We start from the raw sequence: 27,271 nt of genomic DNA, 5'->3' as shown, positions 1-27,271 counted from the left end.
TTGCCAGTGGTGGCACAGTCATCAACCACTCCTGGAAAAAAAGCACTGCTCCTGCCCAGAGCCTGGCCCTGGCTCTCGTGTGCTGCTTTCCTTTTTAGCTATCTCAGTTTGTATCTTAAATTGCATGACTATATTTCACTTTTGTTTTTCATCCTTGAGTCCCCACTACCTTAGCTTCACTTCTGTTGCTGTGATAAACATTTAACTAATAATTATCTATTTTTACAGTCTATCATTCTGGGAAACTCAAACATCACCTTCAAAGTAAAAAGCCGAACACTGAACTCAGGTCTGCTCTTGCTTGCATTCAGACCACTCTCTCCATTCTCATACAGTTCAGCAGCACTGTCCATAGCGGTGCTGTCCACAGTGGGCTGGGTCTTCCCACATCAGTGAACTGAAGACAATCCCCTAAAGACATGCCCACAGGCCAAGCAAAGGTGACAACCCTCACTAAGACTCTTCCCAGGTGAAATCTCGGTGGTGTCAAGTCAACAACTAAAGCTAACCATCATGCCCACAGTACTCTCAAACATGTTTAGGGCTCCATGGGCATTTAGATAAGTACCAAAAAAGCACTTAGGGTATAGTTCAGTTATAGTTAGAGAATCTCACCTAGCATGTCAAAGGGTCTGGGTTCAATCTGCAACAATAAAGGCCCTTTTTCTAGGCAGTAACTGGCTACAGAGCACTGAAGTTGCTTTATTAAAGCACAGAGCAACAGCTGGAAATGATACTACAAATGAGACATATAAATTATAGCAAACACTGCTTAAAAATGAAATTTCTGATATGTAACAAAATTTAATATAAAGGCTTACTTTAAAAAGCTATGCAGAAAGGCTGGGTAGATGGCACAGTAGGTAAATACTTGCCATGTAAGTGTAAATCTACATAGAAGCCAGGTGGGTGTAGGGCCTGTAATCCCAGTGCACAGGAGGTAGATACAAGGAATTTCCAGAACAAACTGGCTAGCCAGACCAGTTGAATTAGTAAGCTCTTGGTTCAGTGAGAGACCCTGCCTAATAAGGTGAAAAGTGAATGAAAGACACCTGATTGCCAATCTTGGACCTGCAGACACATACATGTATCCCTACACACACATGTGCTCATACGTTCAGACATGCACATACACAAGCACACAAACCATTCACATACATAAGTAAAAGTAAAATAAAATAAAAACTAAAAAAAATAAAATAAAATAAAAATAAAGGTACATAGAAAATACTTCCATGAGGGGCTGGAGAGATGACTCAGTGGTTAAAAGAGTGCTTGCTGCTCATGCAGAGGACCTGAGTTCAGTTTCCAGCACCCACAACTGCCTGCAACTTCAACTCCAGGAGATCCAATGACTTCTTCTAGCCTCTGTGGGCATATGCACATATTTGGATTACAAACACACAGACATAAGCAAGCAAAACAACAACAAAATATCTATCTTTTATTGATCATGGGCAAGTTACTTTATTTCTTTGGGCCTCAGTTTTTTCATTCATGTGTCAGCAAAACTAATATTTACTTTATAAAGCTGCTATAAATATTAGAAGGAATAATGTATTTTGACCACATGACATAAATAAAATTACTTCTAATGCCTCTGTATATTTGGTTTTCTTCCACAGGTAGTACAATTAGAATCATACAGTTATTTTGATGTCAGAGCTATGTTTCTAAAACTTATCTTTAATTTCAAAACAAACACCTAATTTTAAGAATGATATCCAAGATTATTTTTCTAAAAGGAATATATATATATGAGTCACTGGTAAATTGTTCTACTGGGTAGAAACCATCAGAGTTCAAGTTTCTGTTTCCAGGTACCAGATAGAAATGTGACAAGGGACTGAAGTGATGACTTGGCACACGCTACACAAGTGCTCGACCAACAGGCTACATCCCCAGCTGCCAAAGAGACTGACTTGTGTTTTGTTTTATACAGTCTCAGAATGTAGCCAAGGCTAGCCTTAAACATATGACCATTTTGTTTCTACCTCTCGGAAGTTGAGATTACAGGGCTCTGATACCACAGACAGCTGATAACATTATAAAAGATCCTTTTTAAAAGCTGCATTACGTTTTTATTTATTCTGTGTACATGTGTGTTTTGTTGTGTGGGTGCTTATGCCACAGCGCACACATGGAGATCACAGAAGAGCCTGCAGGAGTCGGTTCTCTCTTGGTATTACGTGCATGCTAGGGACTGAAATAAGGTGACCAGGCCTAGTGGCAAACACTTATCTACTGAGCTATCTTCCTAGCTTCATGTTATTTCATTGCTTCCCCTCCGCATCTAGTACTGGGAATTGAACCCAGAGTTCAAGCATCCTCTGCAAGTCTTTACACTCAAATATCAGTTTTAAAAATAACTTCCTGAAGAAGCTGTGAGAGTAATCATAATGGAAAATTGGACCATTACTAGGGAAAGTGTGATGAACCTTGCCTCCCCCTCACTATAGGCCAGACTGATGAAGCTTCTACCTCTGTCTCCAAAGTGATGGGATTACAGGGATATATTTGTGGCATTTTGAATGAGAAATGCCTCACTACAAACTGACTCTGTTGCCTGCTTTTAGGACCCTTTCCTCCTTCTGGGTTGCCTCATTCAGCCTTAACAGAAGAGGAAGTGCCTAGTCTCACCACAACTTGATATACCATGGCTGACTGATACCTATGGGAAGCTTGCCCTTTTCTGAAGAGAAACGGAGGAGACAGAGTAGATGTGTGTGTGTGTGGTGGGGGGGGGGGGGGGTTGGAAGGGGAATAGGACTGGGAGGAGAGGAGAGAGGAGAAACTGAGGTTGGGTGTAAAAACAAAAAAATAAATACAACAACAACAATCAAGACACAGTTGTCCTGTAGAAATAATTTTTTTAAATAGGCTACATTGAAGGAAAAAAAAAGGAAAAATCTTTAAAAAATTCTTACTTTTCAAAACATAAAACAAAACTAACTTAAATACCAACTATGGAAAGGCAGAATCTTCCACAACTTGAACTGTCAGATTCAAGACAAACTTGGGCATTCAGAAGGATCTACCTATTGCATTCACTTCCTGTTACAAATAATAGTTCAGTATGAACAGGGGCAGAGTAGAACTGAGAGACACACTAAACAATTTCTGCATCAGCTCTACTTCTTTGTTTCAGGTAATGTGAGGAAAATATAAAACTATTTACCACAGTGACGACTTTAGGAATCCAGGACTCTTTATTTACTGTCCATAGGCACAGCCATTTATTCTCCATTTCTTTAGCCTGGACTAAAACAAACTATATGAAATAATGACTTGAGTCTCTAAGAAGGGATCCATTTTTTACCCTAAGTTTGGTTCTTACCTAAATTTGTTTGTTTCCTAAACAAATATCTAAGGATTTTTCTCCACTAGTTTCAACTAGTGGGGAAATTTTTAAGCGAGGAGTCAGTGTAAGAGTAGGTTAGAAACTATCTCTGTGGAACGGGAGATATGGCTCAGCAATTAAGAGCACCTGTACTCTTGCAGAGGATCTGGGTTTGATTCATAGCACTTATATAGTGACTCACAATCACCTGTAACTCCAGTTTTAGGGGATCTGATGGCCACCTCTAACCTATAAGCATCAGGCACACATAAAATAAACATGCATACTTACAGGCAAAACACTCCACATTTTTAAAACAAACAAACAAACAAACAAAAAAAAAACCCGAGAAAACCCAAAACAAAACAACTCTTAAGAAGCTACCTCTGTGGAGTGAGATAACAAAAAAGACTACTCCAAGGAGAAAACTAGTAGAAGAACATTAGAAATCACGATGGTGACAGGCAGGAAAAGTGTGTGAAACTGAAGGGCAAAAAAGATATAACAAGCAGAAGGATGAAAAACTATCAATTCAGAACCTGGAGAATAAAGTCAGCAACATGGTTAAGAAAATAAACATGAAATTGAGATTTGTGGTTAAAAAGAAATGGAAATCCTGGAGATGAAATGATGAATGAAACAGACAAACAAAACCACAGTGAAAGAGCACCAATAGACCAGCAAAACAAAAGAGAGCAGTCAAAAATGGGGACAAAGTCGAGGAAATGCTACATTTCAACATCCACAAGGAGGACTCAGAACGCACATCATTACCTCAAAAGACACAGAGAAGCCCTTTAACGAAGCTCAGAGCCCTTCACGGTAAAAGCTCTGAACCAACTAGGAATAGAAGGAACATACCTCAGCATAGTAAAGGCTACAGTTAGGACAAACCCATAGTCAGAACTATATTAAAACGGAGAAGAACTAAACATTTTCTTTGCTATCAGAAAAAGACAAGACTTTCTATTCTTCACTCTTGAAATCTTAGCTAGGGCAATTAAGCAAGAGAATTAAAAAATATAGAGATACAAACAGGAAAGGAGTAAGTCAAATTATCTATTTCACACAATATGATCCTATTGTTAAAGGACTATCAGAAGACTTAGATTTTAAAAACACTTTCAGCAAAATACCAGAATACAATATTAATATGCAAAAAATCAGTAACAAAATCAGTAACTTTTCTATATATCAAACGTACCTGCTAAGAAAAAAATTAGGGAAAAACAATCCTATTCACAATAACTACACACACACACACACACACACACACACACACCTACCTTAAATAAGGAAGTGAAATGTTTCAGAGACTGAAGACACTTGAAGATATTCATGGAAAGGCAACATCAATACAGTAAGAATGGTTACATCGCCAAAAAATAAAAAATAAAAAAAACAAAAAATAAACAAACAAAACCTGTAGATCCAATGTAATCCCCCTCAAAATTTAAAGAACTAGAAAAAAAAATACTAAATACCTTACAGAAAAGTTGGGATACAGTTCAGTTGGTGAGTTTAATTTCCTAAAATGGCATAGAAGCAGGCAGGAAAATCAAAAGCTCAAGGTCAACCTCAGCTAGATAGTGAGTATGTCTAAGGCCACCCTGCTCTACAAGAGAATCTATCTCAAAAACAAACAACAAAAACTAGCCTCCAGAAAAAGGCCTCTCCATCACAGAGATGACAGCTCCTGAGTACTAATATCCCAGAAGGTCTTCTAGATGCTGGGGATGTAGTGTTAAAGCACTTGGCATATACAAAGCCCTGGGTTTAATCCAAGCACTAAACCCACAACCTTCTAGGGGAACAAGATGTGGAGGCAGAAGGTAATATGATCATCTTATGTCTTTACAGGCCCAGGCCAATGTTTGCATCTCAGACTCTAAACACAGCTTAAACTGTAAAAAAGGAGACTCTTCCACAGTCATACTTCTTGATGTGTACTCTCCTTTTCCTAAATGACTACCAACTTTGTTTTTAAATCTGTTTTAAAAGCACCTCAGGGACAGATGTGGTGGCCTTTAATCTCAGCACTCAGGAGGCAAAGGATTATTAGGATTCAAGGCCATCCTTGGTCAACATAGTGAGTTCCAGACCAGCCTGGACTATGTAATGGCAGAGCTCCTATCTCAAAAAAACAAAACAACAGCAAAAATCCCAGAGTTGGAGAGATGGCTCAACAGTTAGGAATGTGCACTACTCATTCGAACGACCTGAATTCAGTTTCTAGAATCTATATCAGATGGCTCACAACCCCCACAACTCCAGCTCCAGGGGGATCCAATGCCTCCAACTCGAAGGGCACTAGCACTCATGCACTCACACACACACACACACACACACACACACACACACACACACACACACGTAATCTGAAAAAATAAATCCTAAAAAGTCATTAAAATTAACTTTGCTTCAAAACATAGCCAAGTAAATAAAATTTAAAAAAATGAACAAGAAAATAGCTTACAGATTAAATATACAAAGGACATTTTTGTTCAGTTGCATGTGTTTTAAGCTACATGTTACGAGAGTAAACATTTTTATAAATTTTTGGAGTTGAGACTAGTGACTCACATCTGTTACTCTTGCTTCTTGGCAGTGAAAGCTGGAGGACTGCTGTAAGTCTGAAGTCACTCAGGGTTACACGGGTTCTAGGCTGTCTGAGATGCAAATCGAGACTCTAGTTCAAAATCAGAAAACAGGGGCTGGAGATTGCTCAGTGGTTAAGAGCATGCACTGTTCTTCCAGATGACTGGAGTTTCATTCCTAGGACCAACACTGAGTATCTCACAACCACCTGCAACTCCAGCTCCAGGGGGATCCATCCTCCTCTTCAGGTCTCTGAGGGCAGCTAAACACACGTGGTAACAGCCAAACACATACACGAATACAAATTCAAATGTTTTAAAAATTAGCTAAGTCAGTAAAGTTCTTGCTACACAACCAAAAGTAAGTGAGGAAAATAAAAGTAACTTTTAAAAAAATTGCAATGTGAAGCCGGGCTGTGGTAGCACACGCATTTAATCCCAGCACTCGGGAGGCAGAGCCAGGTAGATCTCTGTGAGTTCGAGGCCAGCCTGGTCTACAGAGCGAGATCTAGGACAGGCACCAAAACTACACAGAGAAACCCTGTCTCGAGAAACCAAAAAGAAAAAGAAAAAAGAAAAAAAAAAAAAAGAAAAAAGTTTACAATGTGAAGCTAGAGAGATGGTTCAGTGGGTTAGAGCACTTGCAGAGGATTCCCAGCACCTACCTGGTGGCTCACAATCATCTGTACTCCAGTTCCAGGGGATCTGACCCCCTTTCTGACTCTGTAGGTAACAGGCGTATATGTGGTATATACACACATACAAGCAAGCAAAACACTCATACATAGAAATTAAAAATTAAATGTTTTTAATGTATAATTCAATCTTGAAGAACAGAATAGCCAAAGTGTACAGTGTTTATAAAGTCTACAGCAGTGCAGTAGCCTAGGCCTTCACATTCACTAGTCACTGTTAGAACCCAGAAAAGCAGGAACCTTGCCTCTGCCTCTGAAACACTTATGAAGGAACTTTCACTGTACCTCACGGGTATGAACACTCCTCAGTGCCTCTGTTACCCGTCTCTGACACTGGGGCCTGAACACTCCTTGGAGCATTAGTCATGCTATTTTTCATGGCATTAGTATCTAATAAACCTCTTATCCAAAAGATAATACACTTCAGGATCCCTTTGAGCTGCAAACCCTAAACCTTTCATTCACTGCTCCCCCAAACCAACTTTCAGCTCTGCAAGCTCCAATCATATAAAGTACCTTTATAGGTATATCAACTTTTATCCTTCTTATTGATGATGATGATGATGATGATGGTGGTGGTGGTGGTGGCGGTGGTGTGAGTGTGGGGGAGCACACACATGTACCTTGGTGCTCATGTGGAGATCTGAGGACAGCTTTGTGGAGTCAGTTCTCTCCTACTTTTGTGGGTTCCAGGGCTGGAACTCAAGTCATCTGGGTTGTAAGGCAAGCACTTCTGCTCACTGAACCATCTCTCCAGCCCCTATTTTTATCTTTGAAATTGTATTTTGACTGTAGCTTTTAAGAATGTTTGGATATATAAATACTAGCCATTGTTGTTCATAGGAGCAAGGCAAAGTACTATACACCTCTAATCCTAGCACTTAGAAGGATGGAACAGAAGATTTTGAGTTTAAGTCCAGCTTAAGGTATGTGCTAAGTTCAAGCCCAACTTGAGAAACATTACAAGACCATGTTGAAAGAGAGAGAGAGAGAGAGAGAGAGAGAGAGAGAGAGAGAGAAAGAGAAAGGGAGGGAGGGAGGGAGGGAGGGAGGGAGGGAGGGAGGGAGGGAGGGAGGGAGGGAGGGAGGGCCATCAATAACAACAGTATTTCACACAACAAAATCTTAGAGAGAGGGGGGGGGAGGGAGGGAGGGAGGGAGGGAGGGAGGGAGGGAGGGAGGGAGGGGAGAGGAGAGGAGGAGGAAGAAGAAAGATCAACTCCTCGCCTCTATGTTCCTCTCACCCACACCCCATCTCAGTATATACCCCTGGCTGGCCTCAAACTTGTAATCTTCTTGCCTCAGTTGAAATAACACTATGTGTACTACCATACTGACTCAGAATTATCTTATTATTACACAGTGCATGGCTACATTTGTCATGTATTTCTCTAACACCAATTTACCTCTCCACCCATATCTATTATTTCCCTGCATAAAAACTTTTGCTCTTATTCAACTATTACTTAATCCTTGCACCAAATAAAGCTTTTTGTACTTTTGTACACGCCAAACATCCTCTACCCCAAAAGGAGGAAACGGGGAAAGACCCACAGACATAACCTATCACTTATATAATCAGTAAAAACAATTCTTGCTGCCTTTGAGACTTCTTCCCCAACTGCCCCAGTTCAAAGCACTTCCTCAGCTTTTGACATTAACAGCCAGTTCTAAGCATCTGAAACATCTCATCTTAAGACTGTATAGTTAATGATTTTATTATGAAAATATCCTTTTCTATCAGATGCTAGGGTTAGGAACAAACAAAGATCTTAATAAGTTTTACATGCCATCTCCAACTGCTTGTTCTTGATCATCAGGTAAAGTTTGAGGCCAAGTCACCACAGAACATACATAAAGGTGCAGGAAGAGAGAACTGCAAACATGTTATTATTTAGAAAAGGAAGTTAGAGGAAATAAAAATACAATGGAAGGAGAAAGTCAATAGAAGGACTTCCTATTTGCTAGACTGATGATTTTTAAAGTAAACAAAACCAAACTAATGCAAAGCTGATATACGAAATGTCCAGAAATCCATAAATATGAGATTGATGTTATGCTAGGGTATATCATGCCGAAAACAGACTATCAAGGAGTAAAAGTTCTGAGCAGATGAGGCAACATGACCTACCATGGGGCACTGTGAACAGATGTGTTGATTGCTGTGGCTGACAGAGACAACTAAGGGAAAGTCTGGGCTCACATGATGTGGATCACATTGATGTGGGACTCCAAAGAATGAGTAGAATTCAAATGAACAAATCCGTCTTTACTTATTTCCTCCCAAAGCATAATCTTCAATGCTTTTACTGATTTGATAAATCACTCACTCAAACCAATGAAGACATTTGAAAATTACTGAATTTTACTTAAGATTTCAGCTATTATGGAGAAAGGTGACTCCTAAAATACCAGGAGGCTAGATAAAATAGCCTGGTACAATTAACTGGTAACAATACAGCCCTTACAAGACAATTTCCATTTCTAATGTAGCTCTATCACACTATACACAGCCACTAAGTAACATGTGATGACCCACATGCTATGTGCATGTTAATTTATTTCATTCATCCTTTTGCCAAGCCATCATCACTATGGGAATAGTAGTGCTTACAGCTTTTATATCATCCTATTACCCCATGCTATGCAACCAACCTACTCATTCTGAAACTAAAAAACATCTGTTCCTTCTCCCTGCAATTCTGCTATAATTCACTTTGTAGCTAAAACCAGTCCTGAGTCATCAAACTAACTCCAAGACATACTGGTAGAAAAGCATTAAAACATTTTAATTTCAACTATACTCATATTCAACTTTAAGCTAAAAAAGTGTAAAACTGTTTCACTGTATCTAGCATAATTGCCATACCTGGTTAAAAAATTCTGCAAATGAGAATAACTCTTCTTTTATGAATTAATTAACACTCAAATACATAGGGTATTTGTTTATACATGTAATTTTTACCAACTAGTTCTCAAAGAAATGAAATGGATTTCTAGACTGTCTCAAATTAATAAAACCTTATGATAGTTTTAACCCAAAACTCTTGGATATTAAAAATAATAAAGGAGTGCTGGAAACAGAAAACTTTAAGAGCCAGTTTATGTTTAGACAATATAGCACTGATGTGGAATCAGGGATGAGTCAGCTAAAACACAGCTGAGAGTGGATAGAGGGTCTATTAGTCAGCATAAGATGGCTGACACTGGATGTCCAGAGAACTCCAAAGTAAAATAGTGATGTACTGTTATGTAACTGTTTTTGGCAGAGTGTCACTTTAGTGCAGTTCTGTATAAACATGGCCTTGAGGTCAGAGGGCAGAAGCCTCTTTTCTGCTTTTATCAGCCTCCCTGTGTTTGTCTGCAGGCCTGTGTGCCCGTCTGTGCATGTGCCTATGTCTGTCTGTGTGCAGCCTGCACATGCCAATGAGTGCCTGAGTGCCTGCCTTTCACTGCCTGACAACCAGCCTATATACAGGTGAATAAAGCAGGTTTTATTTGCTCTCTGCTCCTCACAGTGTCTTCAATCTCCAGATGTTCTGTGACCCTTCTCCTTTCCTGGCACTGGAGCACGGCAGGAAAAGTCTGGCACTATGAACAGGATATACCTGCAGTACAAAAATACCCAAGAAAGTTGAACTGGATTCCCACGTCACTGGGAGAAGAGTGGAACAGCTGATGAGAAAGTAAGCTGGCTGTTTTGACTGTGCCAAAAGCTTGAGATTACTTTGCAAGGGTTATAAGCTGAGAGAGAAACTGAGAGCTGAGTATGTGATTTAGAGCAGGAGCTCACTGAGAGCTTTTATCAAAAGAGAAACAACACATCAGAGCCCAGGGGAACTGAATCTGCAACTCTGAAAGTGGAGAGATGGAGAAGTTCGCTTCCATTTGCACCCACCCTTCTTGAAGGCAGGGCCTACAGGTTCCAAGACCACCAAATGGAGAACGTTCACTAATGAGCTGTGTGATGGCTGAAGTGCAGCTGGTACGGGCTGATGGTGACGAGCTGCCAGAGACTGTGAGTGAAGGAATCTCCTACATGGACTTAATACAGACAATCCAAGAGTAAAAATGCCCCCAAATCTCTTTACACACACACACACACACACACACACACACACACACACACAGTGCCAGGCTCTCAGCAGGGCACTTGAGAAGCAGAGTATGTTCTGTGTTAAAACATGGGCCCCAGTGCTCAGAACTGCAGAGTGCCCCCCATGACCTATTACTTGGCAGGGCTACCACAGGTGGAACCCCAACACTCTCCAAACGTAAACAAGTATTTTGGACCTCAGCAAGTAGGGATCCAGGGCTGAGAATATCCTAGGGGTGGGGCTAACATGTCCAGTTAGTGAGAGACTCCAAAACACTGGAGACCTCTTTTGTTGAGTTCATTATTCATTGGTTTCTCCATCCTACCCCCAATATACAAGAGTATTTATTGTTCCTTGTTGATGCTGGAGCTGACTGTACTTTGGTCCATGGGAACATAAATTGCATACACAGATGGCTATCATGGTCAGCTACCAAGGCCACGCCAGTGACTCTGATCTTAGTCATCAACCACTTGACAGATTGACCATTTGACTCCTCAGCCATGTCCAATGTTATGCATCTCCTATAGCTAAATATATTATAGAGGCACACATTCTTTGAGGGCTGGCAACCCTCCAGGCAACCAGAGAGTTCAAACTTTGAGTGAGGACTGTGAAGACAGTGGAGAGGGACCACTGTCACTACCTCCTGTAAGGGCTGCCAACTCCAAGAGTCATGGTTTTCCCATGCAGTATAACAAAACCAACACAAAGTCCTACAATGCCCTCATGGAGTCAATGCAGAAACCAAATAAAATTTGGAAAGTGACTGTGGACCTCACCGTTATGGAAATGGCTTAGAAGATAAAGTGCTTGCCACATAAGCATGATGACTAGGGTGAAAAGATAGTGGCCTCCTGTAATCCCAGCACTTGGAACAGAAGCACAGGATCCTCAGGGCAAGCTGGCCAGCTAGATGAGATGGAATTGGTGAGCTCCAGGTTCAGCAAGAGAGTCTGCTTCAATAACTAACTGCAGAATGCCTTAAAAAACATCTACATCAACCATAGCTTCCAGGTGCACCTGCACACACACTAGCAAGCAATAAAAAAGGAATAAAGACAAAAGGTCCTATATAGGAGAAAATAAAAAGTAGAGGCACTTATCACCAAGCATGATGGTCTGAGTTCAGTCCCTAGGACCCATGTGGTAGAAGGGAAGAATTCTAGAAAGTTGTCCTCTGGCTTCTACATGCTTCCTGTGCTACATCGAGTGCATATGCATACATATACCCCCACATACACAAAATAAATAAATCAGTATTTTTAAAAGGAATACTGACTAGAAGAAATACATGACACAGTATAGTTCATTCACTCAAAACATGATGTTCTGGATACAGAAGGGAAAATATTTCTAAACTATATAAGAAGACATCGTAATTAGTTTCCTCGAACACCTCAGAGATTCACAAGTATTCCCAATGTACAAACTCTCAGCTCTTCCTATTAAGCAATAATGAATATAAACACTCTCAATGATTATTAACTAAGTGGAAGAAGTGAGATTTAGAACACTCAGCTCCTTTATACTCCATTTATTTGAAATGCAAACAAAGCACAATAATTCCCTACTTCAATCTTTCTGGTAAAAATCACATGCCTTTTGTCAAGTTACAGAAATTATAGGGATTATTTTGGTCTACTATACAAGCAAAACAAAGACATCAAAAACTATAAAATACACTCTATACGATAATAATTCAACATGAAGAGAAATTAATTATTTTAAAGGAGAATACATTTAATCTGGGCATGAGTGGTACACACCTGTAACCCCAACACTTGGGAGGTGGAAGCAAGAGGAGCAGGCATTCAAAGTCAGCCTCAGCTACATAGCTAATTGGAAGTAGGCCTGAGCAATGTAGATTCTGTCATTCATAAATAAATAAATAGTACATACCAAAGTAACACCCTATAGGGGCAACATAACTGTCCTATATATTAGCTGAATGCCTTTGTGGGATGACTCATCCCTAACAGGCTTGAGGGCCAGCCGGCCCAAACAAGTAAAAAAGATACTTTCTGAGAGCCAACCTGGGTCTGCCTAATGGCCTTAGCAGAAGCAGCTGGAAACATGATCTGGAGATGACCCGGACCAATGAGAGGCAGCCATGTCACACCAGCAGATGCATATTCATCAGAACCCCACCCCCCCAGGGTGGGATGGAAGGTATATAAGGCTTGCCTTTTCCTGAATAAACTGAGCTTGTTGTTTCAACATTCTCCCTGAGTCTGTGTGGTTTGACTCTGCACCTACTTGGCCCCCACCCCCAAAGGGAACAACAGCACAGGACCCTGCCACATGCCTTATTCCATATTACCTGTTCATCTACATATTCCAAATCTATAAAACTAAAATGCTATAAGCACCCACACTTTACAGGTTTGGGGGCCAATTTGAATAATATCAAGCACACACCAACAACTGTCAATATAATATCTGATAATAATACTAGCTTTAAAGTTACAAATTTTCTGTGTGTTACGATAGCACTTCAGAGACAGAGGTAGAAGGATCAGCAGATCAAGGTCATCCTTAGTTACACATCAAGTCTGAGGTCAGCCTTGGGATAATGAAATCTTACTTAAAAAAAAAAAGTTAAAAGTATAGCTGTTTGATTTTAAACAAATTATCCCCCCCTTTTTTAGAGAATTGTAGATAGAGTATATCTATAAATATATATGTTATGTATATTGTCAATATTTTTTAAAAGTTCCCAGACTTAACTACTGTCAGAAAATTTAAGCAAATGATGTGTGTGGACATGTGTGTATTTAATGTATATATTTAAAAGACTTGTTTATTTTTATTTTGTTTGTGAGTGTGTGTCTAAGTGTATGTATGTGCACCACAGGCATGCAAGTGCCTTAGGAAGCCAGAAGACGACATCAGATCCCTTGGAATTGGAGAAGCACTTGTAAACTACACATGGGTCCTCTAAGAGCAGCAAGTGCTCTTAACCACAGAGTCACCTATGGTGATATTTTATTTGTACGTTAATAAATAAAGTTGCCTGGTGGTCAGAGCTAATAGCAAGCCATAGCAGAAGTCTGGCAGTGGTAGCACACGCCCTTAATCCCGATCACATGACAGGCAGATCCCTGTGTGTTCAAGGGATACCACCAGCATGGAGACACACGCCTTTAATCTCAATACCAACCATAGAAGACCTGGAGGTCTGTGTAGAAGGGCAGTGACGAGGAGGTCATGTGGTTGGGTTTACAACCAATGAGAAGGCAGAACAGAAAGTCAATAAAAAGGACAAACACACAGGAAGTAGCTCTCTTGTGGAGAGATAGAACAGCAGTGGCAGTGAAGGGTAAGGTTTTTAGTCTCAGCTCTTTTTTTTTTGGTTTTTCGAGACAGGGTTTCTCTGTGTAGCTTTGCGCCTTTTCCTGGAACTCACTTGGTAGCCCAGGCTGGCCTCGAACTCACAGAGATCCGCCTGGCTCTGCCTCCCGAGTGCTGGGATTAAAGGCGTGCGCCACCACCGCCCGGCTAGTCTCAGCTCTTAGCTACTGCTCTGACCTCTTGGCTTTTAACTCTGTATTTGGCTCTGTGTTTCTTATTTAACAAGATGATTATATCTACAGTCAACTCACCAGCACCCCCCCAAGAGTATTTTGATCAGCAACAATATATTATTTTAGTATATTAATAATCACTTATAAAGCTATTTCCTGATTATGGGGATTTTCCTGATTTTGCTATCTAAATGCTGGTGAAGGATTTAACATACTAATATAAAATTGTAAGCATCTAAATACTGTTGCTGATGTATTTCTGTGGTAGTCTGAAAATTGGCCCCATAATCTCATAGGGAATGGCACTATTAGAAAGTGTGGCTTTGTTTGAGTGGGTATGGCCTTGTTTGAGGAAGTGAGTCGTCACTGTGGGGGTGGGCTTGAGGTTTCCTATGCTCAGGAAGTGGCCCAGTGACATAGTAGACTTCCTTTTGCCTGTTAGATGTGATACTCTCAGCTCTACCATGGTGCCATGCTTCCTGTCATGATGATAATGGACTAAATCTTGAAACTGTAATCGAGCACCCTCAATTAAATGCTTTCCTTTATAAAAGTTGTTGTGGTCATGGTGTCACTTCACAGCAATAGAAAATCTAAGACAATTTCCAAGGTAAAATTTGTAATACTTTTTCATATTTTACAACTCATTATGTTTAGCGTAGTTTATGAATTTTCTGAACTAAAAGTTGTCATTTTTCTACTTACAACAATTCTACAGGCAATGAAATTTCTAAGATATGAAGAGAAATGTTTTACCAGAAGTTTAGAAAAACTATTTCATAAGAATAGACTTCTTTGAATATACATGCTCTAGTTTCTGTTACTGTGACACAGCACTGACCAAAAGCAACTTGGGGAGGAATTGGTTTAATTTAGCTTGTAGGTTACGTCTATCACGTGGGGAAACCAAGGCAGAAGCTCAAGGTAGGAAACCACAGGCAGGAACTGAAGCAGAGACCATGGAGAAGTGCTGTTTATTGGCTTGCTCTCCAGCTTATATTCAGTTAACTTTCTTATATAACCCTGACTCACTTGCCTAGGGATGTCACTGCTCACAGCGGGCTGGTCCCTCTTACATGATTAGCACATGTGACCACAGTACAATATGATTAAGGCAATTCCACTGATGTTCCCTCTACTTCCCAGGTGATTGTTGGTTATGATCTCAATAAAAACTAAGCAAGATGGTATCTCTGTATTCCTAATTTAGAATTTGTTTTTCTTTTTTAAGACAGGGTCTTTCTATGCAGCTCTGGCTGTCCTGGAACTTGCTCTGTAGACCAGGATAGCCTTAAACTCACATAGATCTGCCTGTCTTTGTCTCCCAAGTGCTGGGATTAAAGGCATGCACCATCATGGCAGCCCTATTTTAGAATATTAACATTTCCTCTGACTTACCATATATTTCCTTAATTTCAATGAGTATAGCAATATCAAACTTCTGAAGATGATGAAATATCTATTTTAACACCTCTATTATACTTTGCAGCAATGTACATAATTTGTATTATGCAGACTGAGTTTCTGTGGTTCAGTGTAGAGAAGAAAATAATCAGTGGACGGACTTGTTTTGTTTCCTCCAAGCTATTCACACTGTACATGTTGTGCTATCTACTGGGCATGACACAACAGTACAAGCCTATAATCCAAACAGAGAAGAGACAGAGGCAGAATGACTACATTCAGACACCAGTCTGGGCTATACAGTGTGACCAAGATCTGAGGTTTCAGCTCAGTGGTAGAGCACTGCATAGCCTGGCCTCCATCCCAGCACCACAGAGACAGACACAGACACACAGACACACACACACACACACACACACACACACACACACAGTAGAATAAGCCAAATAATTCTCTGTAAACAATCCAGTTTGAAAGACTGAAAGATAATGGAATTTCTAATTAAAAAAAATTCTAACTTTCCTAATACAAAAACAACTTGAGTACTATATTTAAAATGTTCTCAATGTAATACACTCATAAAATATACATTTCAAATAAAGCTGCTACTGACATTAATAATAATTTACTGCCACAATCTTGAATTAGAAATTAAAATTAATTTATATAACCACAGAGATAAGCATAATTCAAGATGTAATAAGAGATTAGAAAATAGCCAAGCACGGTAGCACTGCCTCAGAGGGCGGAGGCAGGCAGATCTGAGTTCGAGACCAGACTGCTCTACACAGTGAATTCCATAAATTCTTTTGGGGGTAGGTCTGTGTTGTTTTTGAGATACTCTCACTATATAGCCCAGATTCTCCAATCTCAATCTCCAAGGTGAGGAAACTGCAGAAGTCTCTACCAAGTCACTGTGTTTCAATCAGTCATGATAAATTCTTTAAAGATGAAAACCAACAGCAACAGTGTTACTTTCTAAGGACTCTTCAGTAATAATGTTAACAAATACTCATTTCCTTTTGCAACTGGGCTAAATGCTAAGGACACAGACTTGAACAAGATAACTTCTTAACTGATATGATGATGAGAATACTGAGATTGGGGGACTGGAAAGATGGCTCAACAGTTAAGAACATGCAAAGAACCTAAGTTGAGTTTCTAACATCCACATAATTCTAGCTCCAAGGGCAGCCTCTCTGGCTTTTGAGAGCACTGAACTCATACATACAAACTCACACATACACACATACATATACAAATAATTTTTTAAAATAAAACTTAAAAGAATACTGAGATTGACTGGGCAGGGTGACATATGCCTGTTATCAGTGGGAAGTCTAAGAGCTTGAGATCATCCTCAGCAACATAGTGAGCTTGGACTACATGAGAGTACATCTCACAAAAAGGGAAAAACCAAGACTAAACTCTGTGGCTACGGCCTGAACTCTTACTCTATTTTGAAAACAATGCTATCTAAAGCACTTATCCAGGAAAAAAGCAGCATAGTGCACTTTCTAGAACTCTGTTCAACAATTACCATATAATTTGTTCATAACAATGTGTAATTCTGTGTCTGTGTGTATGCACATATTCACTCACATGTGTGGAGGCCATAAGTTGACACCCAGTACCTTCCTCAATTAATCTACCTTATTACTTTAAGACAAGGTCTCTCTCTCCCTGAGCCTGAAGCTCCAAGGTAGCCCCAGAGATTCCTTTGTCTTCAGCCTGGAATAACAGGCACTAGTACACTCATTTTTGTTTACACAATAATTTTCAGGGACAAACTAGGATTCTCATATTTTCATGGCAAACACTTACCACTTTACTACCTCCCATAGACCATGGCATAAAAATTTTAATATCTACCAAGTAACAGCTCCCTTATTGCAGGGATCTGAAGAATAATTTAACAGCTATTTGTGGAAGAAAGCCTCAGACCTTCAATGATGAGTCTGTTGTTTGCTCTTTTTCTTACTAATCTTGCTTTAAAAATCTAGACAACTACCTCAATCTTTATTCCTGTAAATCCAAGACACTGAAAAATGCTTCCTCATTATTAATAGCACTATGGAAAATTTAGCCATTATTCAATGAATATGTCATATAAATCTAAATCTGATTCAATTGCTTTCTCTCAAATTTTCACCCACCTCAACTTCTAATTTTTTCATCAAGGGGAGATTTGATCTTTATTTCTTTCTCTATCCTCAAAATACATGAAATCACTTGGAAGACAGAGGAGGTGTAGAAGGCTCCCTTCTGTTCTTTAGAGTTATGTATTCTAAAACAGAAAAATGGCTTTATTGGTTTTATAGAATATCTTAACTCGATTCTCATTGATATCTTCCTACACTGTCTTCTGCCCTCTACCCAGCAACTATGTATGTTCTTTCATCTTTTCCTTCTCTCCAAGGCCAACCTAAGGGCTAGCTTCAATTCAGGGGCAAGCAGCTTCCTGAGTGTCACAAATGTGGCATTTTCCTGCTGGAAGCATATGGCAGCATTAGCTGGAGGAGTCTTATCCTGAAGCAGTATTTGCCAAACTGTGAGTCAGTCTCAATAGAGGAAATTCTGAGGGATGAGTCCAGCATCTAAAAATCAAACCAAAAGACAACAAGATGGCTCAGTAGCTAAAAACGCAACTGCCACCAAGCCCAAGGACCTGAGTTCTATCACCAGAAACCACATCATAGAAGCAAAGAGCCAGCTCCTCAAAACTATCCTCTGACCTCCACAGATGCCTCCATCACAATAAGCAAATGGAAATTTTAAAATAAAAAGCCAAATCAAAAGAAAAGGAAATAATAATGTGACATAACATTTACTTTGAAAGTTCAGTTTGTTGCAATTATATAAGCACATTTCTTTCTCTCTGAGACAGGGTCTTATCAAAAATGTATCTCCTATATTCCTAAAGTATGGAAAGCATTTTAGAGATTTAAAATACAAATATATGGGCATTAGTTTATTTAAGTAATAAGAGTGTTGATCTAATACATCAAGTAAGAGCCCATGCCAGCCCTGAGACAGGTTTTCATTCTTTTGATCTCAAACTTGTAGCAATTCTCCTGCTTCAGCCTCCCAAGTGGTAGATTATGGCCATAAGCCACCATACTGGCTCCAAGTATCTTAAAAATAATTACTAGCTGGCAAACACATCAAATTATTTCCATTAGTTTAGGGTTTGTTTTTTTTCTACAATAGAATGATCCAAAATCAATATTTTAACTTTTAAATTTAACTTAGCCTAAAATTAAAACTGACTTGTTACCATCTCAAAGGTGTTTTAAGTAACAACCTCAGTACAAAAAAAACTTTAAAGGAAAAATACACTAACTTTTAAAAAGATTTATCGTTACTTTTGTATGCCTCCCACCACCACTCCCCGCCACTGCCACATGTCATATGTAGGTGACCTCAGGGGTCAGAAAAGGCATTGGATCCCCTGGAACTGGGCAGTTATCAGCTGCCCACTGTATGTGCCGGGAGCCATAGCCAAGTTCTCAGGAAGATCACAAGTGTTCTTAACCTCTGAGCCCTTTCTCCGGCCCCAGATGGTTTTTAGAAAGAAAAGAAAAGGAAAAAAAAAAATGGAAACAAGATAAATACTTCTTTTTTTACCTGCTGTATATTCACTGGAACGCAGAGAACAACCTAAATTTCCTTGGGTACAAGGAGATTGTTTTTAATGCACGCTTAGAAATTCTGAGTGACTGTGACTAGGGGGATCTAGTCCCTCAAGAGCCAACTGTAAAAGAACTGCATTAGAGAAGAGTCCTGAGCAATGCTTACGGCTCTTTTTAGACTTGTGCTGAACGGAATTCACATTTAAAACACAGCAGTTTCTTTCTGTAGTTTGATCTGAAAAGTCACACTTAGCCTCAGTGCCTCTCACATCTCCTGGACTGTAAGAACTGGAACAGATGACTATACAAAAGTGTTCCACAGTGGCAACCCTGTAGCCTTCAGCCTTTCAGTAACCACCACTCTTGGCTGATTAAAAGCCACATGGACAGACTTTCACCCCATGGGAGTTTATGGATTCTGCCTGCTAAATTCAGTCTTTAGAATTAGAAACTTTGGAGAATTAACATTAAGATTTTGGCCTGGCAATGTAATTCACCTGATAAAATGCTTGTAAAACATTCATAAAGCCCTGAGTATGATCCTAAGCACCACATAAACTAGGTATTGTGGCTCCTACCAGTAATCAGAGCACTTGGGAGTAAGAAGTTCAAGGTCATCCTTGGCTACATAGTGAGTTCCATGCCAGCCTTAAAAAAAAAAAAAAAAAAGTTCTCTCTACTATGAGCTGCTCTGGAAAACAAAACAGAGTAGCAGGTATAAAACGAAGCCAGACTGACCAACAGTATCACAGACTGGCAGGCAAATTGATGCACAAGATGAGGCAAAAGACTCACAAATTCAAGGCACTTGGATTATACCTTGGGCTAAGAATATATAGTTCAATGAGGGGGAAAAGGAGAAAAAGGTATAACATGTAAAATACTTCTGAAATTTGAATGATAGTACCTACAAAGTAAGCTCTAAATAACACGACAGACAGATATAATTAATCTAGGTATTAGGCAATGATATACTCAATTCCAACCAATCATAAGAGACATCTAGAAAACATGTGACAACTTAAAAAATTAGAAATGAACCAAAATATGATTTTAATTAAAATTGGCACACACCTTTAATCCCAGCGCTCAGGAAGAAGAGAAAAGGAAGACAGGTCTCTGTGAGCTTGAGGCAGCCTCTGATCTACATAGTAAGACCTTGTCTCAAAAAACTTCTTTTTAAAAAATGTTTTTTAATTTCCATTTTGGTTTCGTCAGATAATCTTTATAGAGTTCAGACACTCATGCAATCCTTTTGTTTCGTGTCCCAAGTGCTGGGATCACAGATATGGGCCATGCTGGTAGGCCTTTCCTTTTCAATTTCAAAGACTGCATATAATCATATAATGAATCATTTCTCTTAATTATACCACAAGTTAAGTACAGTTCAATGCATTTAGAAACTTAAATTACCCATGATTATGTTTAAAGCAGTTTCAGCTTTGAGAGTAATCTGTTCAAGATATATAAAGCATTTTTTCATGTAGTAAATTATTAGAAAATGATCAATGTTTTATTTAGTTCATTATATTTCAGATAAACATGTACGTTTAAAATCAAAGTCCTTAATAAATATTTCCTGTGAAAACTATTTTTAGGTATTCAATCTTTTTGGTTAGTAGAAAAAAACAGGAAAATACTCTTTAGGATTCTTAATTTAGAGTCCTTTTTGTTTTTAACAGGGTCTTACGACCTCACATTGATAATGAATTCACATATCTACACATAATAAAAGTAAAAATAAATCTATAAAAAAATGAAGGTGGGAGAGTATTAAGAAAGACATTTGGTATAGAGTGATTTATTTTAAAAGGCAGTAATCAATATGTTCTTAAGAAAAACAATGAGGGGCTGAAGAGATGGCTCAGTGGTTAAGAGCACTGGCTGCTCTTCCAGAGGTCCTGAGTTCAATTCCCAGCAACCACATGGTGGCTCACAACCATCTGTAATGAGATCTGCTACCCTCTTCTGACCTGCAAACATATATGTAGGCAGAACACTGTATACATAATAAATAAATAAATCTTTAAAAAAAGAAAAAAGAAAAACAATGCACTCTCCATTTTAAAAGGTTTTACCCAGTATCTATAACATAGAACGCATCATCATTACATTTAGTGTAATGGGAGAAAAAGTAGACATAATAAAATGCTGGTATTTTCAGAAGTAAGCACAGACAAGGTAAGAAATTAACCTTAAATTTCAAGCATAATCTCAATCATTCAAACTATTTTTATTGTTTCCAATGAACTTATACATACTCTAATTAAAGAGATGCAATTAGCTATAACCAGGGAATTATGAAAGATCTCCAACAATTGTAAGGTTAAGAAATCTTTCCACAGTGAATGAGAGAAAACCAAAGGCAAAAAGATAACCTAAAATAATGGATTTTTCTTTTCAGCTAAGTTGATTAATCAGACATAGAAAACTGACAAAGGAGTGTCCTCTGTCACACAGCCTGTTAAGAAAGAACTAGATAAGAAAATATTATTTATGTTAATGAATTAGGTGACTGAATAAAGGAACTTACTTGCTTTCACACATATACTGTAATAATGCTTTTGAGATAACTGTAACTCACATGTAAACATACGTTTGTGTAGGCTCTCTCTCCCTCTCTCTTTCCTACAGAGTAGGGTAGTGCAAGGAATGGGAAAGAAGTAGAGGGGGAAAGGAGAAGGAAAAAGGGAGAGAAGAAGGGGAGAGAAACTAGGCTGTCAGAAATGTTCCTGTTAGAACATTGTAAGCTTTCTGGCTTTGCTGTTAAATTCCATGAATGGGACAGTGGGGCAAAGTTATAAAAACACTCTTGCCAACCCACGAGTGTTGTAGAAACACTGAAAAATGAAGGAAGAATATCTGAATGCTTACCATTTCTTAAGGAATCAGAAAACATAAGAAGGTATTCAATTTATAACACTGATGGACTTTGAAGTGTTTTAAGATAAATTACTATAGGTTTTAAAGGGTGCTGATGCCATGGTAACGACAATAAACTTTCCAGTACAATAATGTTGATATTGAAGATGGTGCTGAAAGCAAAGAAGGAAGCCCCTGCCCCTCCCAAAGCCCAAGAGCAAAGGTCTTGAAAGCAAAACAAGTAGTGCTGAAAGGTACCCACAGCCACAAAAAGCCACGTCACCACCTTCCAGCAGCCCAAGACCCTGTAGCTCTGAAGGCAGCCACCTTCCAGCAGCCCAAGACCCTGTAGCTCTGAAGGCAGCCCAAATACCCTTGAAAGAGCATGCCCAGGAGAAACAAGCTTGACCACTACTACACCATCATCCAATTCCCCCTGACCACTGAGTCTGCCATGAAGAAGATAGAAGACAACAACACACTTGTGCTCATTACCAATGTCAAGGTCAACAAGCATGAGATCAAACAGGCTGTCAAGAAACTCTATGACATTGATGCGGCCATAGTCAATACCCTGGTGAGGCCTGACAGAGAGAAGAAAGCATATGTTGCTGTTTGTTTCTGCTATTTTGGGGGGGGCGCTGCCACCCAGCTCCCAAATAAATCACACATGGAGTTATTCTTAATTATGAATGACCAGTCTTAGCTTGGCTTATTTCTTGGCAGCTTTTCTTAATTTATCCCATCTACTGTTTGCCTCTGGGCTTTTCCCATTCTCTTACTTTTGTAAATCTTACTCTTACTCCGTGGCTTGCTGTGTAGCTGGGTGGCCGACCCCTGATGTCCTCCTCCTTCTCTGGCTATTTCTTTTCTCATCTCCATTTCTTTCTTCCTCCTTTCTCTCAGAGTTCTCCTTCTATATAGCCTCTCTGTCTGCCAGCCCCACCTATCTCTCTCTCCTGTCTTGCTATTGGCCCTTTAGTTCTTTACTAGACCAGTCAGGTGTTTTAGACAGGCACAGTAACACAAGTTCACAGAGTTAAACAAATCCAACATAAACAAAGGTAACACACCTTAAAATAATATTCTACAACAGGCATATGTTCGGTTGGCTCCTGATTATGATGCTCTAGATGTTGCCAACAAAATTGGGATCATCTAAACTGAGTCCAGTTGACTAATTCTAAATATAGACTTTTTCAACATTAAAAGCTGTTGATGCTGAGATTGATCACCCTGTGTATTAAAAGTCTACATATCCTGTTCAGGCTAAGTGAAAAATTTTTATTTTTTAAAAACAAAAAACTACATCATGTATGTAGATAGAAAGGAATTTAAATGTACAACTCTCAAATAAGCAGCAGAAAAGTAACTCCTGAGGCAAGGAACAAACATTGAAAAAAATTCAGAAGATTAAACCACAAAAAAACCACCACCAAATTGTGAGAGCTAAAGTTATGCACTAAGTTTGTCGTACTTAAGAGATCTATAAAACAAAAATGCCTCTAACCTGTGAGCCTCACTTGCCCAAAGACAGATAACTTTCTGGGACCCTGGGGGCTGTTGTTCATATAAGATAACAAGCCATGTGCTTTCACTTCTGTAAACAAGTTGCCCCAAATGGAGAAAACGTGCTTGATCATATGCAGGCATGAGGTACATAGGTAGGAATTGTGGGGATGTATGCTTTCCCCCAAAGGGTTGAGGTGGCAAGAATGCAGCCTAGTGGGTTTTGCCCTAATAAGCATTGGATGAAGGTATTCACAGCCATTCTCTGGGAATCCCCGGTATGGACATGGCCAGTGTCAATCAAGCTTGCTTCAAATTTGGCTCAAAAACGTGGTCGTCTTATTCTTGCCCTATGGGTTTAACATTTTCTAGAGGACCCTAGTGAGATCAGACCATCCATTCAAATTCTAAAGCAGGACCTTTTCTCTAGACTCAAGGACTGAAGGGATTCCTCAGGAGGCTCACACCTTGAAATGTTCCAAGGTTCCGAGGAATGCCTTTGATTTAACAGACTATCAGAGTGAAATGCCATGCTGAGAAAAGCAGCAAGCATCTATAGAGGCCTCCCCTGGTAAATCACAGTCTGGCTCTGTTCTAGGATCCCAATCTGGGATGTCGATAGGTTTGATGGGACCCAAATACTCTCTTGTCCAGGGTCAGAAGAAAGATGTCACTGCCTGCCTGGTTCTGGTTGTTTGGAAAGTTTTGTCTGTCTGTTCTATATATGTAGACGGATCTGTCTTCTGTTGTCTGTAAGTTCTGCTGCAAACACAGGAGTCAGGACAGATACAGGTCAGGTTCAGATGAATGTATGAATGATGGTGGCCACCTCATGTTTTATTTCTGACTAGTCTCCTTTGAGTGTGTGAGTTTCCTGTGTTCTGTGTTTATTGGTTTTGTTCTGCTGTCTCTGTCACTGTCAGCTGCCAGCCACTACTGCTAAAGCCGCTTGCCATGGCTGTTTTGGTGGTGAGGCTCAGAATTTATCTCTGAGCTTTCTGATCACTAGATTCAGTTTAGTGGGGATTCAAATCACCACAGCAGGGTATTGAAATTTAAAAATCTATACATAGTGTGGTAGTTTGAAAGAAAATGTCCCTCACAGGTTCATAGGGAGTGGCACTCTTAGGAGGTGTGGCCTTGTTGGAGTAGGTGTGGAGGAAGTAAGTCACTGGGCTTTGAGGTCTCAGGTGATTGATCAAGCCAGGCCCAGTGTGGCATTCTCTTCCTGCTGCCTGCTGATCCAGATGTAGAACTCTTAGCTACCTCTCTAGCACCATGTCTGCCTGCCTACCACCATGCTTCCTGCATGACAATAATGGACTAAATCTCTGAAACTGTAAGATAGCCACAATAAAATGTTTCTTCGTAAGAGTTGCTGTGATCCTGATGTTTCTTCACAGCAACAGAAACCCTAAGACACATATGTAATCTTAAAGGAACCATGTGACATGATGCCATCTTGGGATATAAACAACATGTTGCTTGCCATCATCTTAGCTGCTGTCCCCCTTCAGGATGGGAGGAAGCCACATAGCTGGCAGTATCATTGCTAAGGCATGAGATGGTGGATGTCATGTGACATCAGCGACAGACATAGTATAAACCAAGGAGGCAACAATAGGTCTCCAAGATATTTTGGATTAGGATGGATGTTTGATTCCTGTCCTGAAAACAAAGTCATAAAAACAAGGTTTATTAAATATAGAATTTAAAAACAATCTTGTTTAACAGGTATTAAAATTGTACCCCCATGCATTCATATACAAGAATGAACCTCATGCTGGCAGCCAAACTTTGTAATATAATAGACACTCAGGTGGTGCTGGTTTTAAAGGCATGAAGGGGTCATGGGGAGCAGTTGAGACTTGGCACTGCATAGCAGGGCTTCAGTTGCTAAAGAGAGCCTAGGAGAGGGACCCAAGCAGTTTGGGAAATGCTGGTATCATGCAATGGCCACCAGAAAAAACAGCCACAATGAAATGGAGCCAGTTGGGGCCTAGAAAATAGGTTGTATGTGCTGCTGAGGGCAGGGCCAGAGAGGTGACCCAAGCCCCTTGGGGAAGCTCAGAGGATTATGAATGAATCCCAGCTACTGAGCAATGAGTTGTTGGCACTGTTGGGAGTTTGGTTGTGCCCTTGTTGTGGTTGCACCCTGTTTCTTCCCTCTTGAAGTACGAAAGGGTACTTTAAAAGGGACTTTATTTTTTGACATTGCAGGAGCCCAGAGTTGAGCGATTTTAAACTTCTTTAAGAGGAAATTTAAATTAAGAAAAAACTAGATTTTTTTAAATAAGAGCTTTTAAAAAATTTAAATATAAGGCTAAAGGACATCTTAAGTCTATAATATTTTATATTATAATATCTTTATTAATGTAATCTTGGGCAATAAATAAGTAGTGCACCCTCGCCATGTGATCTGGAGTGCTACCTTGCTGGAAGAAACTCAGAGAAAAGCATCAGAGAAAATGGCTATATCTCCAGTAAATGTGCCCAAGCACACATATAATTTCTGTTATCAGAACCTTTAAAAAAATATTTGAAGGCCAATTCAAGATGGTGGTGGCCACCATCTCCAGCTGGACCATGGAGCACCTTGCAGAGGGGCCACAGGCATGAGAGTCCAACCAAATGTGAGGGCTAAGGTTATGTCTAAAGTTTTAATTGTGCTTAAGAAATCTGTAAAACAAAAATACCTCTAACCTGTAAGCTCCACTTGCCCAAAGACAGATAATATGCCACGTGTTTTCATTTCTGTAAACAAATTTGGTTTTTCCAACTGCACAGGATGTGTATGATCACATGTAGGCAGAAAGTACATCAGAATGTATACTGGCCCCAGGATGTATACTTGACAAAGGCAGGAAGAATGCAGCCTTGTGGGTTTTGCCTTAGTAAGCACTAGACTAATATAATTCATAGCCACTCTCTGGGAATGGACCTGGCCAGTGTCCATTGTCCTAGACAGTATTTAATAAAACTTGCTGCAAACTTGGCTTAAAAATTGTCATTGTGGTCTTATTCTTGCCCAGTGGGACTAACACCTCCTCTTAGAAAATATTTACAAAACGTTACAATAACAAAGAAAAAACTGAAATCTTCTATTTACTGCCTTGTTCATTTTTACCCCTCTGGTGCATATGTAACGTGTATGTGAGGGGAGGGGGAAGATACACGCACACTCATCTATGTAAGTGTGCTCTTGTATGTGCCACAGCACACATGTGGAAGTCAAAGAATAATCTCAACAGTGGGTTCTCACCTTCCACACAAGGTGTTTTTGTCATTTGCAGCTGTACATGCTGTCTTTCATCTTGCCATAAAAGCACCGGGATTACTAACACAACCTACCAACCCATCTTTGTGGGCACTGGGGATTCAAACTCCTTCCCCTCGTGCCCTACTTAGACATCTCCCATCCCTATGTTTTTTCATTCCTTACAACAATTGCAGGTTAGAATTAATTAATAAACTCCTTAAAAATTCTTTTATTATTTGTGTGTAGGTACCCACAGAAGCCAAAACAGGGAAATGGAGCCCCTTGAACTGGAGTTATAGGCAGTTATAAGCTGGCTGAGTGCTAGGAATCAAATTCCAGTCCTCTGCAA

The 27,271-nt window shown here is 39.6% G+C and overlaps 1 protein-coding gene and 1 pseudogene across 3 annotated transcripts in view; one reads left to right on the top strand and one right to left on the bottom strand.

Moving 5' to 3' along the window:
- Positions 1 to 27,271, bottom strand: part of Rngtt (RNA guanylyltransferase and 5'-phosphatase) — a 216,519-nt gene that overhangs the window by 38,106 nt on the left and 151,142 nt on the right. The gene's annotated exons all lie outside the window — the stretch shown is intronic.
- Positions 22,322 to 23,316, top strand: LOC131903490 (large ribosomal subunit protein uL23-like; annotated as a pseudogene).

Source organism: Peromyscus eremicus, chromosome 2, assembly GCF_949786415.1.
Source record: "Peromyscus eremicus chromosome 2, PerEre_H2_v1, whole genome shotgun sequence".
NCBI lineage: Eukaryota > Metazoa > Chordata > Mammalia > Rodentia > Cricetidae > Peromyscus > Peromyscus eremicus.
Note: the sequence above shows the minus strand (reverse complement) of the source record. Positions and strands in the feature narration are given on the sequence as shown.